The sequence below is a fragment of the Petromyzon marinus genome, chromosome 36 (assembly GCF_048934315.1).
Source record: "Petromyzon marinus isolate PM22_M1 ecotype Great Lakes invasive population chromosome 36, UKy_Petmar_22M1.pri1.0, whole genome shotgun sequence".
Classification (NCBI taxonomy): domain Eukaryota; kingdom Metazoa; phylum Chordata; class Hyperoartia; order Petromyzontiformes; family Petromyzontidae; genus Petromyzon; species Petromyzon marinus.
The window spans coordinates 9,690,817-9,713,326 of record NC_133702.1 but is presented as its reverse complement, the minus strand read 5'-3'; the positions used below and the strand labels follow the sequence as shown (position 1 = coordinate 9,713,326).

The following is a 22,510-nucleotide window of genomic DNA, read 5'->3' as shown; positions in this document are numbered from 1 at the left end:
TCTGACAGGAAGCAGTGCGTTAAGCTGGGAACACAAGTCTCTGACTCCAGGTCCATCAGCACCGGAACTCCTCAGGGCTGCGTCCTTTCCCCTCTGCTCTTCTCCCTGTATACCAACAGCTGCACCTCCAATCATCTGTCCGTCAAACTATTGAAGTTTGCGGATGACACCACCCTCATTGGGCTGATCTCTGGTGGGGATGAGTCTGACTATAGGTGGGAAGCTGACAATCTGGTGACCTGGTGTAGCCAGAACAACTTAGAGCTAAATGCTCTAAAGACAGTTGAGATGGTTGTGGACTTCAGGAAGAATACAGCACCACTCACCCCCATCACCCTGTTAGACTCCCCAGTAAAAATTGTAGAGTCCTTCCGCTTCCTGGGCACTATTCTCTCCCGGGACCTCAAGTGGGAATTGAACATCAGCTCCCTCACCAAGAAAGCTCAACAGAGGATGTACTTTCTACGGCAGCTGAAGAAATTCAACCTGCCAAAGACAATGATGGTGCAATTCTATACAGCGATCATTGAATCCATCCTCACCTCCTCCATAACCGTCTGGTACGCTGCTGCCACTGCCAAGGACAAGAGCAGACTGCAGCGTATCATCCACACTGCTGAGAAGGTGATTGCCTGCAATCTACCAACCCTCGAGGACCTGCACACGACAAGGTCCATGAGGCGAGCGAGGAAGATTATGGCCGATTTCTCCCACCCTGGACACTCTCTGTTTCAGCTACTCCCCTCCGGCAGAAGGTTTCGGTCCATCAGGACCAAAACCTCACGCCATAAAAACAGTTTCTTCCCATCTGCTGCTGGCCTGTTAAACAAGGCCAAGGGCTAACACTGTTTTTAACATTTGATCTACATAACGACACCTTGCCGATATTAACTATGTTACCCTATTTGTATTTTTTATTTTTAAATTATATCTTAAAGCTATTTTATATTCGATATTTATTTAATTTTATATACTTCAGCCCCTTGGTGTTAGACTTTTAACCCTTATTATAGTAAGACTTGTTTAAAACTTATTTAAGATTTTAGATTCCTATATGTTGAATGTATGCACCATCCTGCCAAAGTAAATTCCGTGTCGGTGTGAACTTACATGGCGAATAAAACCCTTTCTGATTCTGATTCTGATAAGTAGAACTCAAAACAAGCAGTTGGCTCTGTTTTCATGTATGTATGCATGCCCATGTACAGCCCTGTATGAGGCCCTCGCCGCACCTACTTAACTAGATGACGGACTCCCCACACCGTTAAGGTTGGGGGGGGGGCGGGGGGAGTTAATTGATGACACTTCACAGCGCTGGTCGGTCAGGTTTGGTGGGCACATGGGATGTTGCTGCTCTGGCCTCGACTGACAACAGAGCCATGCACAAGCGTACACCGCCTGTTTTAATGCACCGGAACGTCGGCCGCCTGTGACTACGACTGTGGCCGCCGAAATTCTAGCTCCAACGGAGGGCTTCTCAGTGCTTTATGCCATTCCCGCAACCCCCACTGAAGTATTCTTCCCCCCCCGCCCCCCCCCCCCAATGTGTGCAGATACTATTGACTCTATTGTATGTAGGGTGTGTAGGCATATGTGCCTACAAAATATATTTTTTTTGGCAGGGGAGCAGGGGGGGGCATGAATTTTTGAAACCTGTTGGATCAACTTTTTACCCTCACATTTGGGGGGGGGGGGGGGCTGTCCACTTTCTCTTATAAATTAGGCTCTTATAATTTAGTTGACGGACAAACGGAATGCCGGGCTTTTATAATAGGCTAGCGGGAAGTGCCCGTCGTTGCCCGGCGGAAAAATATATTTAAAATTTCTCTTAAAAACAAAACATAACATATACATACACAAATACTAAGCTATTGTGAAAGCACGGCGTGCTGGAATAGGTTTTACCCTTTTAACTGGCACAAAAAACTGACACCTTTATTCAAGGTGTCAGTTTTTATTCAAGGTGTCAGTTTTTGTGCCAGTTAAAAGGGTAAAACCTATTCCTATATCTTGTTTCTGGAAAAGGAGGTCTCATAATGTCAATGCTCACCCCGAGCCCTCAGTACTCTGATAGTGCGCTGTTTTTTGAGTTGTACGCCTTTTGGCGTCTTCTGGTCCAACACCAATGGATACTAGGCTCTAAGAAAAGCTGTCTCGGGTGTGGACCAATCAAATTCAAGGACAGTGCATATTATTATCAGAGTTGTCTTTTTTGTTTGCATTTTGACTGCTTGTGTTGTGGTCATTGCAAACATGATACCTTGAATAAAGGTGTCAGTTTTTGTGCCAGTTAAAAGGGTAAAACCTATTCCTACACAGCGTGCTGCTTGTCTGTCCATTTGTCTGTCAACAAAATTACAAGAGTTTTATTTTTCGATTTAAAGCTTTCGTGATTGCAGGGATTCATATTCTTGGTTCTTGCGGTAAAGTTACGTAGAAGGGAAATAATAAAATAATGAAAATAAAACATAAAATAAAATTCTCACGACGTTTCGGCCACAACGCAAGCAGCCATCCTCAGGTGAAGAAACAGAGCTGTCGGGAAGACAGCGTCCTAATGCCAGCGTTTCGCGCATGCGCAGATGCGTACTTTGGCACGCGCTCAGCATAGTCGTATAAAAATTAATAGTAATACAGTTGATGGATGGGAAATACGAATGGCACTGGCTCACCCCGGGGGGCTTATCGCGTGGTATCTGGGTACTTTTTGAAGCGAAAACCCCACAGTTTTGCGAGTTAAAAGCGTCGCAAGTTGCGTCCACACACAGACAAAAAAATGGCTTTTATGGGCAAGATGGTGGCTACCCGTCCAAATAATGTCCACATTGTAATGAAATTGCCACTTGGAAAATTGTTGACAATCACCACCCAAGGTCGTGATAAAGGTTTTGCAAGAGCCTGACATACGCAACTACGTATGACTTGAGGACAAACCCAAGGATTGGCTCTCATTGTACACATCAGTCTCCGCAACACGGAACTCATGAGAACCGGGCATCAATCGCTATGGTGGACGGGGCATGGAGCTCGTGACGGCAGTGTATTGCATCCCGGCTATTTCCAGATGCCCAAAAATGCACCACATATCCATCCGCTTTTTCTGCCACACCATTCTGTTTGCCGTGTGGGGGGCCATCGCTGTCGCATGAGCGAATTTCCACAAATAACCCGAACACGACGGCACCTGGGAGCGGTGGACAATCGCGCTTGGGGATTGATCATGTGCAGCAGAGGGGCGGAGGCCGCTTCTTCAAGGCTGATCGCATAATCATATCTGAACATTAACAATCGACGCGGGAAATCTCAATGCCTTCTGCCGCGACCAGAAAATGGTCACAATATTTACAACATTTTTCAGAATGTGCCTCAGAGATGATGACAAGTGATTTTAAGTAATAGCATTTGTGCTATTAATATTACGTAGTGAAATGATACGCCTTTTATATTCCAACAGCCATAGTCTATCCACTGCTGTATTAAAGCATCTGAATATCATGGTATTTGATATTTATGAGTTATATCATTGCCAAAGACTGAGAAACGGTAAGTGCCATTAATAGTTATTATTTAAAATGTATTAGCCTACAATTTAGCATGAGGCTGCTTGATAAACGGTTATTAAGATAACCTGAAGCCATCTTTTATTATTGTAAATGTCAAGTAAATACAACAAAAACTCATACAAAAACTAGTTTCAAGAGTTTGCCCTTGATGGAATTACTTTATAACCGTTCAATGTTGCCGTCAAGACCATTGCCCAAAACATTAATTTCTTAAATAGGTTCCTGCTATACTACGCACGGTAGTGTTTGACAACGACAGCAGTCAAAACATTTCTTACGGGCGTAGAATAGATCGAGATAATTCACAGTCAGTTCCCAGTATCACTCATTGCCCAATGGAAGCGTGCAGTTGCAAAATGCTGACCGTAGAGCAAGAATTCCAAATTTCAACATTATCTGTGCAATCGCATCACACTGGTAATTTCTTAATCGACGCACGACTTGTACTTGTGACTTTATTTTGCGAGGCAACCACTTAAAGCATTAAGTCACTTAAGAGTGCACTGGTAAAAATCGTAAACGGTTCAGAGCGCCGTGTCAATAGCGGTCAGCCATGACAAACTGAACTGCATTTGCGGGTGCACACACAAAACGGTTGCCATCTAGATAAAACGGACAACATCGCCTTGGTGATTTGTAGCAATGTCCGTAATGGAAACATCGAATAATTTATCTTAAAATTTTAACAGTGGATTCGTGAAGACTTGGTATCTGGCCCACTCACTGTCTTAGGATCAGCTGATCACATAATCATATATGAACAGTATATGTACAGCCCTGTTGTCAATCCAGTGCTCGGCGAGGATCTTCCCATGCCATGCGTGTCGTAGGGGGGTTATTTGACCATACTTCATCACGCTGGTCAGCAAAATACCGACCGGCTCTGACCTACAAATGCATTTATACCAACTGCTGCACACCCTAACATGATGAAAACGTATTACATGGCCTGTAACATGATCTTTACTCATGTAAGCATGACATCACATGTTTTACCCCTCTCCAGTTCGTACACTAAACGGGTCACTTGATTCATACAGAACGTAGCTTTTATCTTTAAAACTCTGTGTTCAAACCTGGGTGAATATCTCCGCATGCGTTTTAAGTTGTGGGGGTTATATTTATAATACTTCACCATGTAGGCCGGAAGGGGGGAGGGTGCTGGGGGGGGGCAATGGAGGGGGAGGGTGCTGGGGGGGGGCAATGGAGGGGGAGGGGTGTTAGGGCCGGTTCAGTTACAACTCTCCACAAAATGTTTATCCCCAAGTCACTTCATAAACCTTTCACTCTCAAAGCATCCCAATATTGTCTTGCAGAGCCGCAACAAGGCCATATATGCGTGCGAGCCAGACCTCTGTTAAATCTCTAACAGCGTCAAAAATGCAAAACATAACAGACGCGCAGCAGGAAGATGGATGAGACAAACGCGGCTCGCCAAACCGGCACAAGAAAAGACAGAATTTTCCCTGCCTCTGTCAGCCACAGCCAAACTATCCCATGCCAGCTGGTGCTGGCGCATTGTAGCCTCACTTGCCCTCTTACGTACGATTGTGGTTACCTTTTGTCGAGGAAGAAAAGCACACACAATGGGAGGCACGATTGACGCCAGTGCACTGTCAGCTCTCGCGTGTAATGTGATGCAGCAGTGCATCAGCATCATCAATAGGGCAATCGTTCTATTAAGCAAAGAAGCATGCAAGTGCGTCCATGCTCATCACCCGGAACGCGCCCGATTATGGCAAGTCTCAGAAGGTAAGCAGGTTTGAACCTGGACAGCGCTTGGAGGGATGATCACTGCACAGGTTGTCATTGATGGCTGTGCTATGTGGTGGTGTGCAGATAATCTTGCAGAAAAGTTTATTGTACTGCGATACTCCCACGTCTATGCACCACGCATTCACAAACCCGGACTGACCAGCAGGTTGTACAGCAGTGAAGAACGCTCTTAAACAAATTCAGAAATTAATGCAACGTGGCACTGCCAACATGTGGGTTGAAATGACATTTCCACCCGAGGGCACAATGTCCCCAACTGACCCCACAGAACGCACATGCTTATTTTCCTCTCATTGGCCCACATGGGACACATGTACCATGCACCAGAAGCACGCAAGCCTCAGCAGGCAAAGCTGCTCATTGCCCAGGCTCCACACTGGGAAAGAATTGCGTTTGTTGGGAGGGAGGTGAAGTGTGTGCACGCGCAGTTATGTATGGCTGTAGTGTGGAAAATACTGCGAGAAAGAAAAGGCATGCACATGCCTGGATTCCCGAATGCTTTCCAACATTTATATTGTCCTCAAAGGAATTTAATTAGTCACAATGACCTTACCGTTTCAAGAGGAACAAAAACATGGTGCTACGTGGCGCATGACGTGGACTTTTCGTGAGATGCCATCGCGCCTCATGACGGCATCAGGAGGGGGACGGGAGGCGCGCGTGTGCCTCAAGTCAGCCGGGTGTGAATGACGGGGCGAACACTTTCAGCACTGGTTTTGTGTAACCCTTTTGATGACACATGCTGCCGGTTTTCTTACATTAATAGCCGAGACAACTTTAGAAGAAAGTTTTGTTCAAATTGGATCATCTTTACAAGAGGTATCGAACTGTCATGTTTTATATGGACAGGCAAATGAACATGCAGACAGATATTCTTAGCTCTTTCGGTAAAGTCACGTTGAAGGGAAACAATAAAATAATAACATATATAAAACAATACAAATTCGTCGTGAGACTTTTTATTGTTTTATATATATTTTATTATTTCCCTTCAACGTGACTTTACCGAAAGAGCTAAGAATATGAATTACTGCAGTCACGAAAGCTTTAAATGAAAATGTATGCAGACAGATCTTAGCCAGGCGGTGGTGGTGCATGCCTAAGCAAGGAAGGGTTGGTCGATCCGACAAATGTTGTGAAACTTCCTTCCAGTGGGCGTTAAGGTGCCATACCCTGGCTTATCAGGAGGAGGCAGTACAACAACTTGTGAACGACACTTGTCCTTTACCTATAAGATACAGCCCAAACCTCAGTTACTTCCGGATGCTCCGTTTTCCTCTAACATGTAAACGCTCGCATTAATTAACCAACAACACCTTAATATATTGTGTAATATATCGTGTAATATAGTGTGCAATACATTGTATAGAGTACCTTGAGTCGTTCTCTCTCCGCGAGACTAAACGAACAATGGGCAGCACGCTACCAGCTGACATTATTTTGTAAAATGCATAAACACTTTCAATCCAAATTGGAAGCTGTTAAAAAGCTTATATCGAAACTACCCCCACAATGGCTGCATGGACCTGCTTCGAAAAGCTGCTTGCTTCCTTTGAAATACAATGAAATATAATAATTTGCATACAGCACCGCTACTAACACTCACAACGGCAAGGCAGTGCAGTTAAATTTAAACGAGCAACCCAAAAAAAAAAGATTTGCATGGATACAGAACATTATGTGCTGTAGGGCCCTGCAGGGAAACGCAACCATAAATGTTGAAATACAACTTAGGGGATTTTTTTTGTTCAGGTGCCACCAAAACGTTGGTCATCTTAAAAAAACTAATTCAAGCATTTTGCATTAACTGCAAAAACCCATCCGCTAATTCAGTGGCAACACAACGGCTTTTAAAAGAGCAAATACGTCTCGCTGAACTATTTGGCTTGGCTCCCCTCCCGAACTGGGAATCCTGCTCCGTGGACCCTGAGGTGCCCATTTACGATGGGCAGCAGCGCCCTCTAAAGTATGGCACGGATATATGTTATTTTAACGACTTGACTTGTCCCTGGCCCGAGGTCAACAGAGGTTGAGCGATGTAATCCACAACACCTGTTCATCAGTGGTCAAAGTACGTGCATGGGGGGGGGGTATTAAAGGTGACACCCGTTGAATTTTTGTTATATAAACAAATATAATTCAGTAAGTAAACGGTCTCAATTTTGAGAGGTTGCTGATAATACGGACAAAATAACATGCTACTTTCCATACAAAAAAATTAAAGTTTGTAAAAAAACTGGTAAAATACAAGTTTTCCAATGCACACACTTTTATGAGCACTAAAGTAGAAAATAAATTATTTGCACCCCAAAAATAAATAAAATTTTATTTGCTGAAAAAACGTGGGTGGCTTGCATAAAGGTTTTGTGTAACCCTTTTGATGACACATGCTGCCGGTTTTCTTACATTAACAGCTGAGACAACTTTTGAAGAAAGTTTTGTTCAAATTGGATCATCTTTACAAGAGGTATCGAACTGTCATGTTTTATATGGACAGGCAAATGAACATGCAGACAGATATAAAGAAAATTAAACATATCAAAAGAAAGCCACCCACTTTTATTCAGAGCGCTTTGTCGATCAACCGCGGAATGAAAGACTCCCCACGTTAAATTGCCGGTCACAGCTATTATCAGTAGAGATTGATATCTGAACTGGTCTTGGAAGTCCCTTCAACACAAGGTCAGTCAGTGCCTCGTGTAAAACAAAACAAAAAAAAGCATGAAGGTAAGTAATTAATTAATCATAACGGTACTCTCGTGGCTTCGACTTAGACATGTCAGCACAAGATTCACATTTTTGTTTGGGCCATTCTTACTGTGGCCAATCAGGAAAAGCTAGAAGAAATGTTATCAGGACAAAAGTAGCTAGAAGCCTATTACTCTACATACATATGAGCAGGCAGAGTGTGGGTTGCTAGTTGGCGTGATCGTGGCGGCTCAGGAACACTAATGAATAGCAGGCATCCAGACACCAGACCAGCATGAAGCCACACATTAGGTTTTTTTTCGTTCTAAAAATGCCTGGTTACTCCCTGGAAAGAAATGTTGAACAGATTTACAGGCGTTGCTCAATTATTCACCTGGACTTACGAGTTTTGCAACAGTTAGCGTAGGCCACATATGGTGCAATATAGGAGACAACTGTTCAATAGTCGTGATCAGATAACTCTCTTAAAGGACACATCTATTGTTAACCTTCGGCCAATCAGCGTTGCGCAATTGCATATTTATGCAATAGAAAAATACTTCATCTTTTTTAAAGATAGAGGTGCTGCAGGCTACTGCGTGCTATGCCGTCAGCAGCGGGCAGAGCTGAAAAAAAAGATTCAGCAAATACGCACCGACCAGTTTAGTTATGTATCGTAAAATTACTCTCACTGCATGCATAGCATGGGGAGGGGGCCCCTCAACCAGTAATTGCCCGACCATGGCTGATGAGGTTAAATGTAAACATCGTCTGTGTTGTTTACAATCAGTGTCAGCAGGAACAGTTGAAACATCATAAAGGGAAACATTACTCATGATGACCTTAGCATTACGTGCGGCATGCGATCCTCACTGCCTGGAATGTTGAGAAGCACTCAAGTAGACCCACCGATAGGTCAAACAAGGACAGGCATTATTAGTAGCTTGTGTGGACATAAATAATTGAAATTGCATCATTCGCAATAAGGGGAACACGTCTTGTAATGTTGGTTTTGGAAAAATCAGTGTTTCAAAAATACTGGACGGTACTTAAAAGTAGGATAAAGTTTAACGCAGTCATCCAAAACATATTTGCAGCACCCAGAACACTGGACCATTGTTAAATATGGCCACCATATCAGCAGAAAGCATTTAAGTTTCCATGAACAATGCGGGACGGCCCAGACTGGGGTGGTCATTTTACAGTACTGTCCGGACATTAGCCTCTGAGCGTGTTACGTATTGTTCGAAAAACTGCACGAAACACGAGGCCCACAAAACAGTCATGGTTACCATCAAGCCAAGCCATCGATGAAGAAGGCACGTCGACTGCAATGGTGAAGTGGTTAAACCCGCTCGTGTGCACGTAAAAGACGTGAGTATATAGATACTCACGCCTTTTTTATATATACTCATCGTTTACATTAAAAAACATTTACATTTATCAATTTTACTTTACACGTTACAGACCTAAACATGTGCAAATATGATTGTATGATCAGTCTAACATACAGTATGATAAATAAATGACGACCATCAGCGACTAGCTAGCGGAATGCCTTGGGGTTATTTGGCATTACATGAGCATCAGGACATTTTTTTGGTCGTAAAGTCACAAAAAAGGAATGAATGTGTTGCCCTCAAATGTGTTTCAAGAGACCGGTCATTTTTTTTAAATATTACACTTACATAGTGCGTCTCACGTATAAAAAAAGAACAAAAACTTTAAGCCCACAATTGACTAAAATGCGTTAAACGATGAGATATCAGGAAACAAGTGTGGGCAGTGATGAAATTATAGAAATCAAAACAAATTCTCCAGTCAACAGCAAGCCTTGCATTGACCAGCGCGGTTAAATGTGGTAAATGTCGCCCTGCCACCAGCCCAGTGTATGTGTTCTTGTTGAAACATTCTGACCCGCCCTTGCTGGACATCTGTGAAAAAGAGCTTCATAGCTCATCGGATTTCTCCAGTTTAAATGAATATTCTGACTTTACATGTTTAGACTAAATAAAGTCCACGACCTTCAATGCTGAACAATTTAAAAGTGGGTTAAAGTACGCCTTTAAACGATAAATTGACTAAACATAATACATCAACGTTGTAAGATTAAAAATAAAGCCTTTTAAAAGGGGTGTTTCCACTTATAGCGAACATTTTTTTATAAAGGTGAGCGAAAATTGAAAGAGACGCCTCACTCACAAAGGACAAGGTGACCCAGGTTATTACACAAACCACCATCAACAAACAGCCATATTAACGTATACCAGAGTTTAGGTAATCAGCATTAACCAAAACGTTAAACAATAATATTATACACTTCCCGCACCCGCTAAAGGTGGCTCGTGACGGCACAACTTTTGATGAAATCGTTTTAATGCGACAATGCAGCACACATATATACAGTCTGGCCAAAATGTGTCAAACACAATCCAATGTATTTATGTAAAAAAGAGGCACCGCCGATGGGAGTTATGGATCTCGTCTTGCAGACTTCGATCCGACAAGTCACATTTGAAAGCCCTCTCTCAACCTTCAAGTTGGCCCACAGTTTCTAAAACCCAAAAGCCCATTCCCTTCCTATTCTATCGGTGGCTTTCTCACGGCAGCACCCCAACCGCACGTTCCGGAGGGCCCCATTTCCTCACCCGTCTCCTCCTCTCCTTCGCGAGCTTCGCCTGTGAAAGGAATTAAGACGCCGGAAAGCACCGAATTATCAATAGGCCCCGACCGCCGGGCTCGCATGGTCAAGGAGGTCAACTTCCATTTCACCTCCACCACCACCACCTGAAAGTAACGATCAAAGCAGGGCTTTACTTACCCGTCAGTAGAATCTTGCAAGAGACGGGGGAGGAATGTTGTTTGTGGGGGTTGGTGTAATCGTCGTCGTTGTTTAAAGAGGAACGCAGGGAGCGAATGCTTATTGCCTCCTTGTTGCCCCTCACTGAGGACGAACAAAACTAAAGGTGTCCAATGCGCGACGTCCCCCCCGCACCCGCTTTATATAACATCAGGGGCCACGTGACGTCGCGTGACGTCATCGGATACGTGAGGCGGACGCGCCTCATAGACCAATCGCGGCGCGGGACGTGGGTGCGCGAGACGCCGACGACGTCATAGCCCACATTAACATAAAGGACCCCGAGGGTCTTAAAGAGGACTCCTCGACGGTGAATACAAAGATAAAGGTCCCCCGTATAGCCTCTAACAGACCTCTACGGGGAGGGGGGCAAGTGCTGACAGCGAGCACTGATGAAGGCCGGCACAGCACACGGTGGGAGTGAGGGTGGCCAACACCACGACCGACCGCCTTTGTCTCCCCAGTGGAGTTGTTTTAGCTTACTACACACCGCGCACCAGGTACTCATTTCAGGCTGAGTAAATCTAGGGGAGGCCCAGGACCGGATGAGATATTCGTCACTGGTGTCGGTGGCCGTGAGCGGGAATTGAACTCGGGTTCGCCGGGTTCGTAGCGTAGAAGCGCTAACCAATACACTACCGCTCCCCAATTAACCAATTAAAGAGGACTCCTCTATACATGCACGCGCGCACGTCCGCGTTAATACATTAAAATCTGGGACTAAATACTCTTTGGTCCTTTCGGTAAAGTTATGAAGGTATAACATAAAATAAATCACGACGTCAGCAGACCATGCTTTCCCACCTGATGATGGACGCTTGTTGTTGCGCCCGAAACGTCGTGTTTTTTATATTTTCTACCTACGTGACTTTACCGAAAGGACCAAAGAGTATGGATTCCTGCAGTCACGAAAGCTTCAAATCAACATCTGGGACTAATCTTAAAGAGGACTCATATCCACATCGTCCTTAAGATAATCGAGGACAATTATACCACGGTGGCTAGGAGATGTCAACTACCTCGCCTGGTACACAGGAGGTCGTGGGTTCGATCCCGACCCTGAACGCCTGCTGCTGCTGTATATTTCTCCGGGTCCTCAGATTTTCCCCTCCACATTCATAAACATGTGTTTAGAGTATGTGGCTGCTAGATATTTGCACATAAGGGGCCGTTCATAAATGACGTCACGCGATTTTGGACGATTTTTCACCCCCCCCTCTTTCGTCACACGACGTCATAAAAAGTCAGACCCCCCCCCCTCAAATATGACGTCACAAAGCTCTGCCCCCACCCCCCCCCCTCAAAAAATAAAACATGTTTCAAATCGCATTAAACTATTGTCATTGTGGTGCGTATTTAATGTGGCGCTGCACTCTGATGTTGTAGGAGAAAACATTCATTAAAAAGTCTATTTAATTAAGTAGAACGTCTTATCTATATTTATTTAAAGTTGCGCATTTTGATGTGACGTCACATTTCTCACCCCCCCCGTCACACATCGTCACAAATGTCTGATCCCCCCCCCCCCCCCAGGGGTGCGTGACGTAATTTATGAACGGCCCCTAAGCCACTGCGTTGAGCTCTCATTTGTGGTTAGGTCGCTTCTGATAAATGGCCATATAGCTCAGTGAGCCTTACCTGGTAAAATAAATAAATAAATATTGCTTATGGTCATAGTTTTTATTACAAAAAATGGACCCATATCTTAAACATGACTCGTGTGCACGTCCTCAAGATATTAGAGGACCCATATCCGTTTCAATCCACTGCGTTTGCCTGCAAATAACAGGTTCACGTAATTTGTGTCAACCATACAACAATCGGTTAATGCCGGGGGTACCGATTCTATGCACAAGTGGCGAGCACCTATCTTAATCGACGAATAATTTCGTTCCATGAAGCACCAAGTCCATCGTTGCACGAGGGAGGGCGGAGGAACACGATCTGCACGGCTGTAAAACGTGTCACTTGGGTCGCACACATGAACGCTCTCACGGTTATCGATTTCCTTCTGACGGTCACAACGAGTCAATGCAATTCCTGCCTATGAACAAGCAAACTCGGTGTGCACTCGATCTCGTCAGATCTTGGAAGCAGGTGCTGAGCTTGGATATAGGTGCTTGGAGGGCTTCCCGACTTGCTTTGTTTTGCGGGCACTATGTGGCTGTGGAGCAACATCCACTGTGTGTTTTGTACGTATGCACGTTGAACGTAGCCAACCGTGCTTTTTCGGAGGTGGAGTATTGAGCCTACGGGTAGTGTTAGTCTATGGGCAGTATCTATGTTGAACTTCTTTCACACCTTCTTTGGTTCTTTCGGTAAAGTCACGTAGAATGAGAATAAAATAATACATTGATAAAATAAAATAACACAATAATATTCTCACGACGTTTCGGCCACAACACAAGCGGCCTTCATCAGGTGAAGGGACGAGACTGTCTAGAGGACAGCGCTGGAGTGAACTCGAAATTCTTTCACACCGTACGTAGACAACCGTGCTCATCGGAGGTGCGCTACTCCTACCTTCACCGGTGTTTTTTCCTGGATTTTTTGTTGTTGCGCGTAGTCACTTTAAGATGTTTCTTGTTCACGTTTTTTGTTTGTTGCGGTTGCACCCGAGTCAAGAGCCGCATAGCTCACAGGGCTATACCAGATAAATGAACTGAACTGAACCGGTCAGGACAAAAACCAGGGCTTCATTTCAGACGAGGGCTGTTCTCGAGTGGTGTGCCGGGTGTAATTATTTCTAAACCCGGCACACCACTTCCACTGTACCTCATGCTATGGCAGTGGGTCATGGGTTACTCGTCAGAATCAGACTGGAGGAATCCGATGAGCTATGAAGCTCTTTTTCACAGATGTCAAGTATGGGCGGGTCAATCACACGCCTACTCCAGTTTAACGGCAACCCAGTGACTTACGAGTGAGAAATTAAGGCCCTTATCTTGTCAGATGTTTTTTTTTCGTGAAAATATGCCAGTTGTTTGGTCACTGCACGGATGGTGCTAATTTGTAAAAAATATGCCAGTTGTTTGGTCACTGCACGGATGGTGCTAATTTGTAAAACAATACGCTAGAGCCATTCCGTTAACATTTGACTCTTTTGCATGCAATGTTCTTATCTTCATTTCACATCCTACTCTGAAGAGCCATTGCCTGAAACATTCGCCTATTCTATAGTTGCTCGATGCAGTGTTAAAGACGAACGTGCCAAATGTATTTTCACTTGTACTCACGTCAATAAGTTAACAAGTATGTTATTAATTTATTTCCTTTTTATTTTATTATGTTTTATTTTTTATTTTATTATTTCCCTTTTCTACGTGACTTTGCCGAAAGAACCAAGAAGATGAATCCCTGCAGTCACGAAAGCTTTAAATCGAAATTTAACTTAAGAAGTAATTCGCATGTACTGTATACATTCTGTGCTTCCACAGTTCCCTCAGTGGCCCCATTTTCACAAGCACTGAATTCCCTAATGGGAGGAAACCTTCAGCTGCTCAAGTTTCCATGAATTACATGACATCTCAAAGGACTCAACCAATCCGCTGTATGCTCACAAAAGCCAGTGCACATGATGAACTAACCCCATTATTTGCATATGTTAACGAACCATACCCACATTCATCATCAACACTGCTTCATAACAGACAAATACAACGCTAACTTTTCAGGAAATTGCTATTTTCCTGTCATTGCCAGGAAAACTTTTCTGGGTCCGTATCTGGAGGCTTTCGTCAGCCGGGAAAGGCAGTGATAGCCGGTGGTGAGATATGTAGTATGCCTGCGATGTCCCTTACACGGCACTTGTTGAACATTCATTGAAGGAACTGCGGTACCTGGTTTCGCCTCGTCTCGAAATCACTAGACTGCATTTAACTCTGTTAAAACAACAACACGTGGGAAAGTTGTGGCTACCTCCTCCACAGGCCGGGGAAATGAGGTGCCACCTCACTGTGATTGTGGTGAAGTGCGTTCTCCGACAACACTCACTTACAGGAGATACATACAAATGGAAGCCATATCGTGACCCCCAAATGCCATGTGAACGCTGTCCAAAATCAAAATCAACAGTTATAAACTTGTCCCATTGCTTTTCACATGCCATGCAAAATAGATTAACTAGGGGTTTTTATCTCTCGCGTAAACGTGACCTTGTGTGCCTCTGCCACTGCAACCCCCTTACCTTTACACTGTATTCTTTGGCCAAGTACACAGTGGCTATTGAGCAAGGGTGCACACAAAAGAACGTGACATTGCTCTTTCACCTCCTCCTCGTGACTGGCGAGCTACGGGCAGATCGAGATAACACACAGTGCTGGTGGAGTGAGCGCGGGTAGTTACAGTGAGGGAAAAAAAGTATTTGATCCCCTGCTGATTTTGTACGTTTGCCCACTGATAAAGAAATGATCAGTCTATAATTTTAATGGTAAGTTTATTTGAACAGTGAGAGACAGAAAAACAACAACAAAATCCAGAAAAACGCATGTCAAAAATGTTATAAATTGATTTGCATTTTAATGAGGGAAAAAAGTATTTGACCCCCTCTCAATCAGAAAGAATTCTGGCTCCCAGGTGTTTTTTAAACAGGTAGCGAGCTGAGATTAGGAGCACACTCTTAAAGGGAGTGCTCCTAATCTAAGCGTGTTACCTGTATAAAAGACACCTGTCCACAGAAGCAATCAATCAGATTCCAAACTCTCCACCATGGCCAAGACCAAAGAGCTCTCCAAGGATGTCAGGGGCAAGATTGTAGACCTACACAAGGATGAAATGGGCTACAAGACCATTGCCAAGCAGCTTGGTGAGACGGTGACAACAGTTGGTGAGATTATTCGCAAATGGAATAAAAACAAAATAACTGTCAATCTCCCTCGGCCTGGGGCTCCATGCAAGATCTCACCTCGTGGAGTTGCAATGATCATGAGAACGGTGAGGAATCAGCCCAGAACTACACGGGAGGATCTTGTCAATGATCTCAAGGCAGCTGGGACCATAGTCACAAAGAAAACAATTGGTAACACACTACGCCGTGAAGGACTGAAATCCTGCAGCGCCCGCAAGGTCCCCCTGCTCAAGAAAGCACATATACATGCCCGTCTGAAGTTTGCCAATGAACATCTGAATGATTCAGAGGACAACTGGGTGAAAGTGTTGTGGTCAGATGAGACCAAAATGGAGCTCTTTGGCATCAACTCAACGCGCCGTGTTTGGAGGAGGAGGAATGCTGCCTATGACCCCAAGAACACCATCCCCACCGTCAAACATGGAGGTGGAAACATTATGCTTTGAGGGTGTTTTTTCTGCTAAGGGGACAGGACAACTTCAGCGCATCAAAGGGACCATGGACGGGGCCATGTACCGTCAAATCTTGGGTGAGAACCTCCTTCCCTCAGCCAGGGCATTGAAAATGGGTCGTGGATAGGTATTCCAGCATGACAATAACCCAAAATACACGGCCAAGGCAACAAAGGAGTGGCTCAAGAAGAAGCACATTAAGGTCCTGGAGTGGCCTAGCCAGTCTCCAGACCTTAATCCCATAAAACAAAACATCTGTGGAGGGAGCTGAAGGTTCGAGTTGTCAAACGTCAACCTCGAAACCTGAATGACTTGGAGAAGATCTCCAAAGAGGAGTGGGACAAAATCCCTCCTGAGATGTGTGCAAACCTGGTGGCCAACTACAAGAAACGTCTGACCTCTGTGATTGGCAACAAGGGTTTTGCCACCAAGTACTAAGTCATGTTTTGCAGACGGTTCAAATACTTATTTCCCTCATTAAAATGCAAATCAATTTATAACATTTTTAACATGCGTTTTTCTGGATTTTGTTGTTGTTATTCTGTCTCTCACTGTTCAAATAAACCTACCATTAAAATTATAGACTGATCATTTCTTTGTCAGTGGGCAAACGTACAAAATCAGCAGGGGATCAAATACTTTTTTCCCTCACTGTAAAGAACAGGCGATATTATAAGAAAAAACTGACCTTCTGGAAACATCTGGCATGTTAGCATGTATCGACCTGTAACACCCACGGAATAACTCAATCACTCTGTATGTTGCATTTATTTCGCACCGTACGTAGCCAACCGTGCTAATCGGCGGTGCGTGAGTCGGACAACAAACTAATCACCAAAAGCAGTTCTAAATAAATCTAGATTTAAAAGTGCATAGTTCCAGTGGCTTACTACTATCGGAAGAGCATTCCAGACGGCCACAGAAGCCCATTTGTAAGCTTGTAATGCGGTGACCGTCTTTGTCCGATGGCAAGCCAAAAGCTGCTGTGAGGATGAATAAACCCAAGTCTCATAATAATAAAAAATATTACACGCCGAACAAAAATACTTCATTTTATAACTCGGAACAACACTCAGGTTCATAAAATGTAGCAAATTTCCATAAGCCAGCCTCCCTTACAGAGATACATACACGTGCATGTAATGCCCCTTGTAAATCCACAGCTCTTGCATAAACATTAGATTATGATGTCAACAAAATATTTGTTATTTTTCACCAATGTGTTTGAAGGATGGTGGCAAGTGTTTGACTTGCATCCCACTGGGATTTTTGCACAGCGTTGGTGTACGGTGCTTTTTTTCTGCAAAACTTTGCAGTTTTTCCTGGATTTTTCTGTTAAGATGTTTTCTCGTTCTTGTTTTTGTTTTTTGTTTGGTGCGGGTGCACCCGATTCAAGAGCCGAATGGCTCACAGGGCTATACCAAATAAATGGAAAAAAAACTGAAGCTAAATGAGGGCCCGGCCACGCTGTGCGGGTCGTGCGGGTTACTTGACCGTGCTTCACCACGCTTGCCAGTGGGGTGGCGGTGAGGGTAGTGAGGGTAGACATGGGAGCATATAAGTATTGCACAATAATGGGCTTTGCTGCACTACTTCTCTGCTGTATGTTGAACTTCTTTCGCACCTTACGTAGCGTAGTAACGAACCGACGAGCGCCCATCCAAGCACTATCCGGACTCGACGCTGCTTAGCTTCCAAAATCTGACGAGATGAGAGACGTTGTAGGCGACTTGGTCGTAAAGGTTACGACACCAATTCAGAACCAAATGAAGCGAAGTCTCTTTCTCACGAAAGTTTTCATGACGCAAGACGCTACAGGTCCATACGCAACGTGCCAATGAGTCACGATTTCAGAAGTTTGCATTGACACGCCACCAATTTTCTTCGAAGGGATTTTGAAACCTGCTTACAGAGGGAAATGCCCCATCTGTGCTATTTCCGACTTCCTTATTAAAACCCTGGCAGTCAAATTATTTTTACTAGCGTTGCAGAACTACTGGTTGCTTATCCGCTCCACCCTAATTCTTAAATCAAAGATTTCTGCATCGCTTCATGCACAGGTCATATGACACGTAACAGGAGCGTAACGCCGGTAAGCAAAACAGCTTTCAAATAAAAATTAAACGATGAATAAGAGCAAAGTTCAACTTGTAATGCGCCACCGCAAAGTATTCATTCATTCTCTTTGGTTCTTTGGGTAAAGTCACGTAGGCATGAAATAAATTAAATCACGACGTTTCGGGCGCAACACAAGCGTCCGTCATCAGGTGGGACAACCACAGCAATAAACAATTGCTGAAGTGGGCAAAAAGGGCTGCTTATTTTATACCTACGTGACTTTACCGAAAGAACCAAAGAGTATGGATCCCTGCAGTCACGAAAACTTAAAATCTAGATTATTCATTCATTCTCGAAGAGAGACACTCAGACACGCGAGGAACCACGGACAAGTGGGAAGGCATCCATAATACAGGTTTTTTTTGGAGTTAGATCGCGTAAATATATAAATGTGTCGTTAAAACCCGCCACCACCCGACACAGCCAACTAGTAAGGGTTGTCACGTAAACAGAACGTGGCCAATTCGTCACTCGTACAGCACGTTGGTGTGTTGGAGAGCCAAGCCACAACATAGGCAGTAGCAGCCAGGCGATGAGCAGGCGCCAACAATTGCCCAAGCTCTGCGGTCCTCTATATATCAATGTGTTATCGGCCAACTAATGAGTGCTTACACGTGGCAGGAAACCGGAGCACCTGGTGAAAGCCCACGCGTACGAGGGACCAAAACTCCATACCATACGGACGGAAAAGGTGGAGTCTACATTTTGCTGTACCGCCCTCTGCCGGCAAGTCAGGGTATGGTGATGCCGACGGGAAGGGAGGCAGTTGCACAATATTTGTGTGCAGTATGTACTATGATGAACCTCTCTTGCAGCGTACCAACCCTCACCTCCACAGTATTGATTCACAGGCGTGGCGCCACCACTGCCTGGCAAAATAAGCCACTGACAATACATTGCGTTAAACATTTCATTCTGAAAAGTACTTTAGTTGTTGGCCTTACGTCAGTATCCCTGTCTAACAATGACGTGCTAAGCATTGCGTTTTGGCCCTTGAGTGTAACCTTTCAGAAGCTAAAAATACACGCTCCACTTCTGAAACCTTAAAAAAAACCTGTGCTAGAGCTACGAATGGACACATGGGGTAAGTGGGGAGTGCACATTGCTATAAACCCAGTGACCTGAGTTTGATTCCTGGCCATGGCTAAGATTAGTGGATAGTGATATTTCAACGAGTCCTGGGTGATCCCAAGGTCTGCTTAGTCTTAAATGACTGCAGTTTAAACAGCACTGGGGAGACAAAGGCGATCGGGCGGGGTGCTGTAAATGCAACACACGCGTCTGCCGTGCCGGCCTTCACAGGTGCTCGCTAACAGCACTTGCCGCAGCAGTGAGTATGGCTCATCAGGACATGTTTGTCTTATTAGACGTGCAGTATAATAATTATGTGGATGTTTGGGATTTGCAATTGCATGGTGTGCAAACAGCACATGCGTCGCTTACTGGGAAATTATAAACATCCTTCACAAACATATACAAACTACAATTATTGCTAAGGAATCTGTCAGTTGAAATGTTGGCTTTTTTCCCCTAGTTCACAATAATAATTTACAGCACTTGGCTGTAAATGCCTCACCATGCGATGATGGTTTTTTAGATGTTGTTTGAACATAACTTCACCAGGGTGGTTAATGCAGGTTGGTGAACGGGGGGGTGGGGGTCAAAACTGGTTTAGATATCAATCGCGACCTATTTTAACCATGACCAGGAATTGAACTTAGGTCGTTGTGTTCAAAGACAATCCGACTACTGCTGCGCCACCACTCCTTCCTTCGCATTCTTCTTTAAGCAAAAAGTGATTTCGAATTTGTGCACAAATTCACATTTATTTCGGCACAAGAACCACAGCAACTATACTGTACCAAGTATTCCGTGACGACGAAATACTGGACTGCAAAATATAACCTCCGTGCATTTATTGCTATCTTGCTTGCAAAATAAATATATAGGATAGAGGTATATATTATACCTCTATCCTATATATTCTTTGCAAAAAAAGCCAACATATTTACACATTCCATACTTTGTTTTAGCGGGCAAAATGTGATAACGAATCATAAAAAATAAAACCCGCTTTAAAAGAATTCGCAAGCCTGCGATAAGTTGCACTTTAGCATCATTGACTGTCCTTTTTTGCGAACAAAAGTGACAAACATTGCACGTATCCTTGGTGTACTGCGATTAGCAGTGTGAAGGTCCTGTATGTCAGTCACCTTGACTTGGCAGAGGGCTTTATCAGGCATGGCAGGATCGCGAGACAAGACCTTGAATCAAGGACAAGAGGCGAGCGCCATCCACGATCCCATTGGGCTCACGACACCACGAAGGTCTGTGTATGTCTATACTGTTATCAGGAGACATTTTCTTTTGAAACTTTCTTTACCTGCGGAAAAGTTGTTGTTCGTGCACAGACATGCTTCCCACACTGCGTTTCAGGCAGCCCTGAGGAAAAAAAAAGATATCTGGAAAAATATCAGTGGCGCTGGAATGTTAACAAAAGAAAATGATACATCTTTACTTAAAGCTTTTGTGACTGCAGGAATTCATACTCTTTGGGTCTTTCGGTAAAGTCACGTAGACAGAAAAATAATAAAATAATAAAAATCGCGACGTTTCGATCGCAACACAAGCAATCGTCTTCAAGTGAAACAATACCTGCCTCAGCAGTCAGCCTGCTGTATTTTTTCACCTGAAGACGATTTTTTGTGTTGCGATCTAAACACCGTGATTTGTTATTATTTTTCGATCAACGTGACTTTACCGAAAGACCCAAAGAGTAAGAAAATGAGAAACATTAAAGTTCCACTATCTGCCATGATGCTGCCCTTCAAGATCAATAACCAGAACTGCAGCGGTGGCTTTGAACGAGGCACTTTCATCCGCGTGTACGGCTTTCCTAAAAGTGACCCTCGGTGGCTAACAGTCATGCATTGCCATTGCAGCATTCACTTAATCTCGGTCAGCCCATGGACTACATCCCATCGTGTATCTAGGTTAGTTTGTGCACTGCGTGAAGAAACCGAATCACTCACACCCACTGACCAGAATGGTGAAGTATGGTAAAATGAGCCCCAATAATCAACACGGCGTGGAAAGGCCCTCATTCGAGATGGTGTGGGGTTTGCCTTCGTCCAGTAGTGGATTGACAAAAAGCTGAAAGTTATTATTCTTCATATTGCAACGTGCCAGAGCCAGGCGTGAGAGACAACAAAACATAGTTATTTACCAGTCGGCTAGTGCCATCTCAAATGTCATGATTTGCAGTCACTATTCAAGAATAACATCCTTTATCATTTGTATGGTCTCATTTTGCATGTTATTTTGTTTTGTCTCGCTGGTTACATTACCCTAAACGTACATTTGCAAATGTCAATAGTAAAGAATCGATTATGTATGTTGAACTTCTTTCACACCGTACGTTGCCAACCATGCTAATCGGAGGTGTGATAATACACAAGAGTTGCTGTAGTGTGAGTGTAAAAAAATCAATTTAATCCATAAGTCAATGAATCATCACAGGGATAATAATCCTCACGGGAGACTCTGGTTAATTGTTGTTGCGCGGTGTTTAGCGCACTGCGCTATGGAGTATGAACTCGGTGAACCGCGCTCGATCACCAGTCACGGCTAACACCATTGATGGGCTGTATCTGAACTTGTTCTGCCACCACCCTTCATCAGCCCACACTGACCAGCAAGAGTGAGGAATGGTTAAACAACCACCCTATGACCAAAGGGCTTGGAAAGGATTTCATCGAGCAGTGGTTTGACGAGGCACTTAGTTATTATTACGTAGCATCTGCTCTAAAAACGCAAATGAGTATAAGTTGTAAGCTAGCCCATGTATACCACAGTATACAAGAATAGTAAGTACGGGCAGTCCCTGACTTACGAACAAGTTTCGTTCCTTCGATACATTCCAAACGGTTCGTAAATCGAAACAATGTGTTACGGTTCAACAAAAAAATGGAAGCAATGTTAAACTCATAATAAATGTTGTTCATTTGCAGAACCAAATAGTTCAGCGGCTCGGTTCATAAGTGCGAGTTCACGTTCGCAAGTCGAATGGTTAAAGATATCTTATGGAGGCTCGTTCCTAAGTGCAGATGTTCGTAGGACGGGCGTTTGTAAGTTAGGGACTGCCTGTATAGTAGAATGATTTGTGGTTGATATAGCGTCTTACTATCCGCCGGAGCGTCAGAGTGCT

General features: G+C 44.1%; 1 protein-coding gene across 2 annotated transcripts in view; it reads right to left on the bottom strand.

The window, feature by feature from the left end:
* The window catches only part of LOC116949309 (5-aminolevulinate synthase, non-specific, mitochondrial-like), a 40,663-nt gene extending 29,633 nt beyond the window's left edge, over window positions 1-11,030 (bottom strand). Inside the window, exons 1-2 of one of the 2 annotated variants that reach the window (XM_032966453.2) lie at window positions 10,849-11,030; window positions 10,676-10,705 (exon numbers count right to left, since the gene is read on the bottom strand). The gene's annotated coding sequence lies outside the window, so the exon portion shown is untranslated. The remainder of the gene's footprint in view (window positions 1-10,675; window positions 10,706-10,848) is intronic. The other variant, XM_032966452.2, reaches the window with a different exon arrangement.
* Window positions 11,031-22,510: the final 11,480 nt, after the last annotated feature.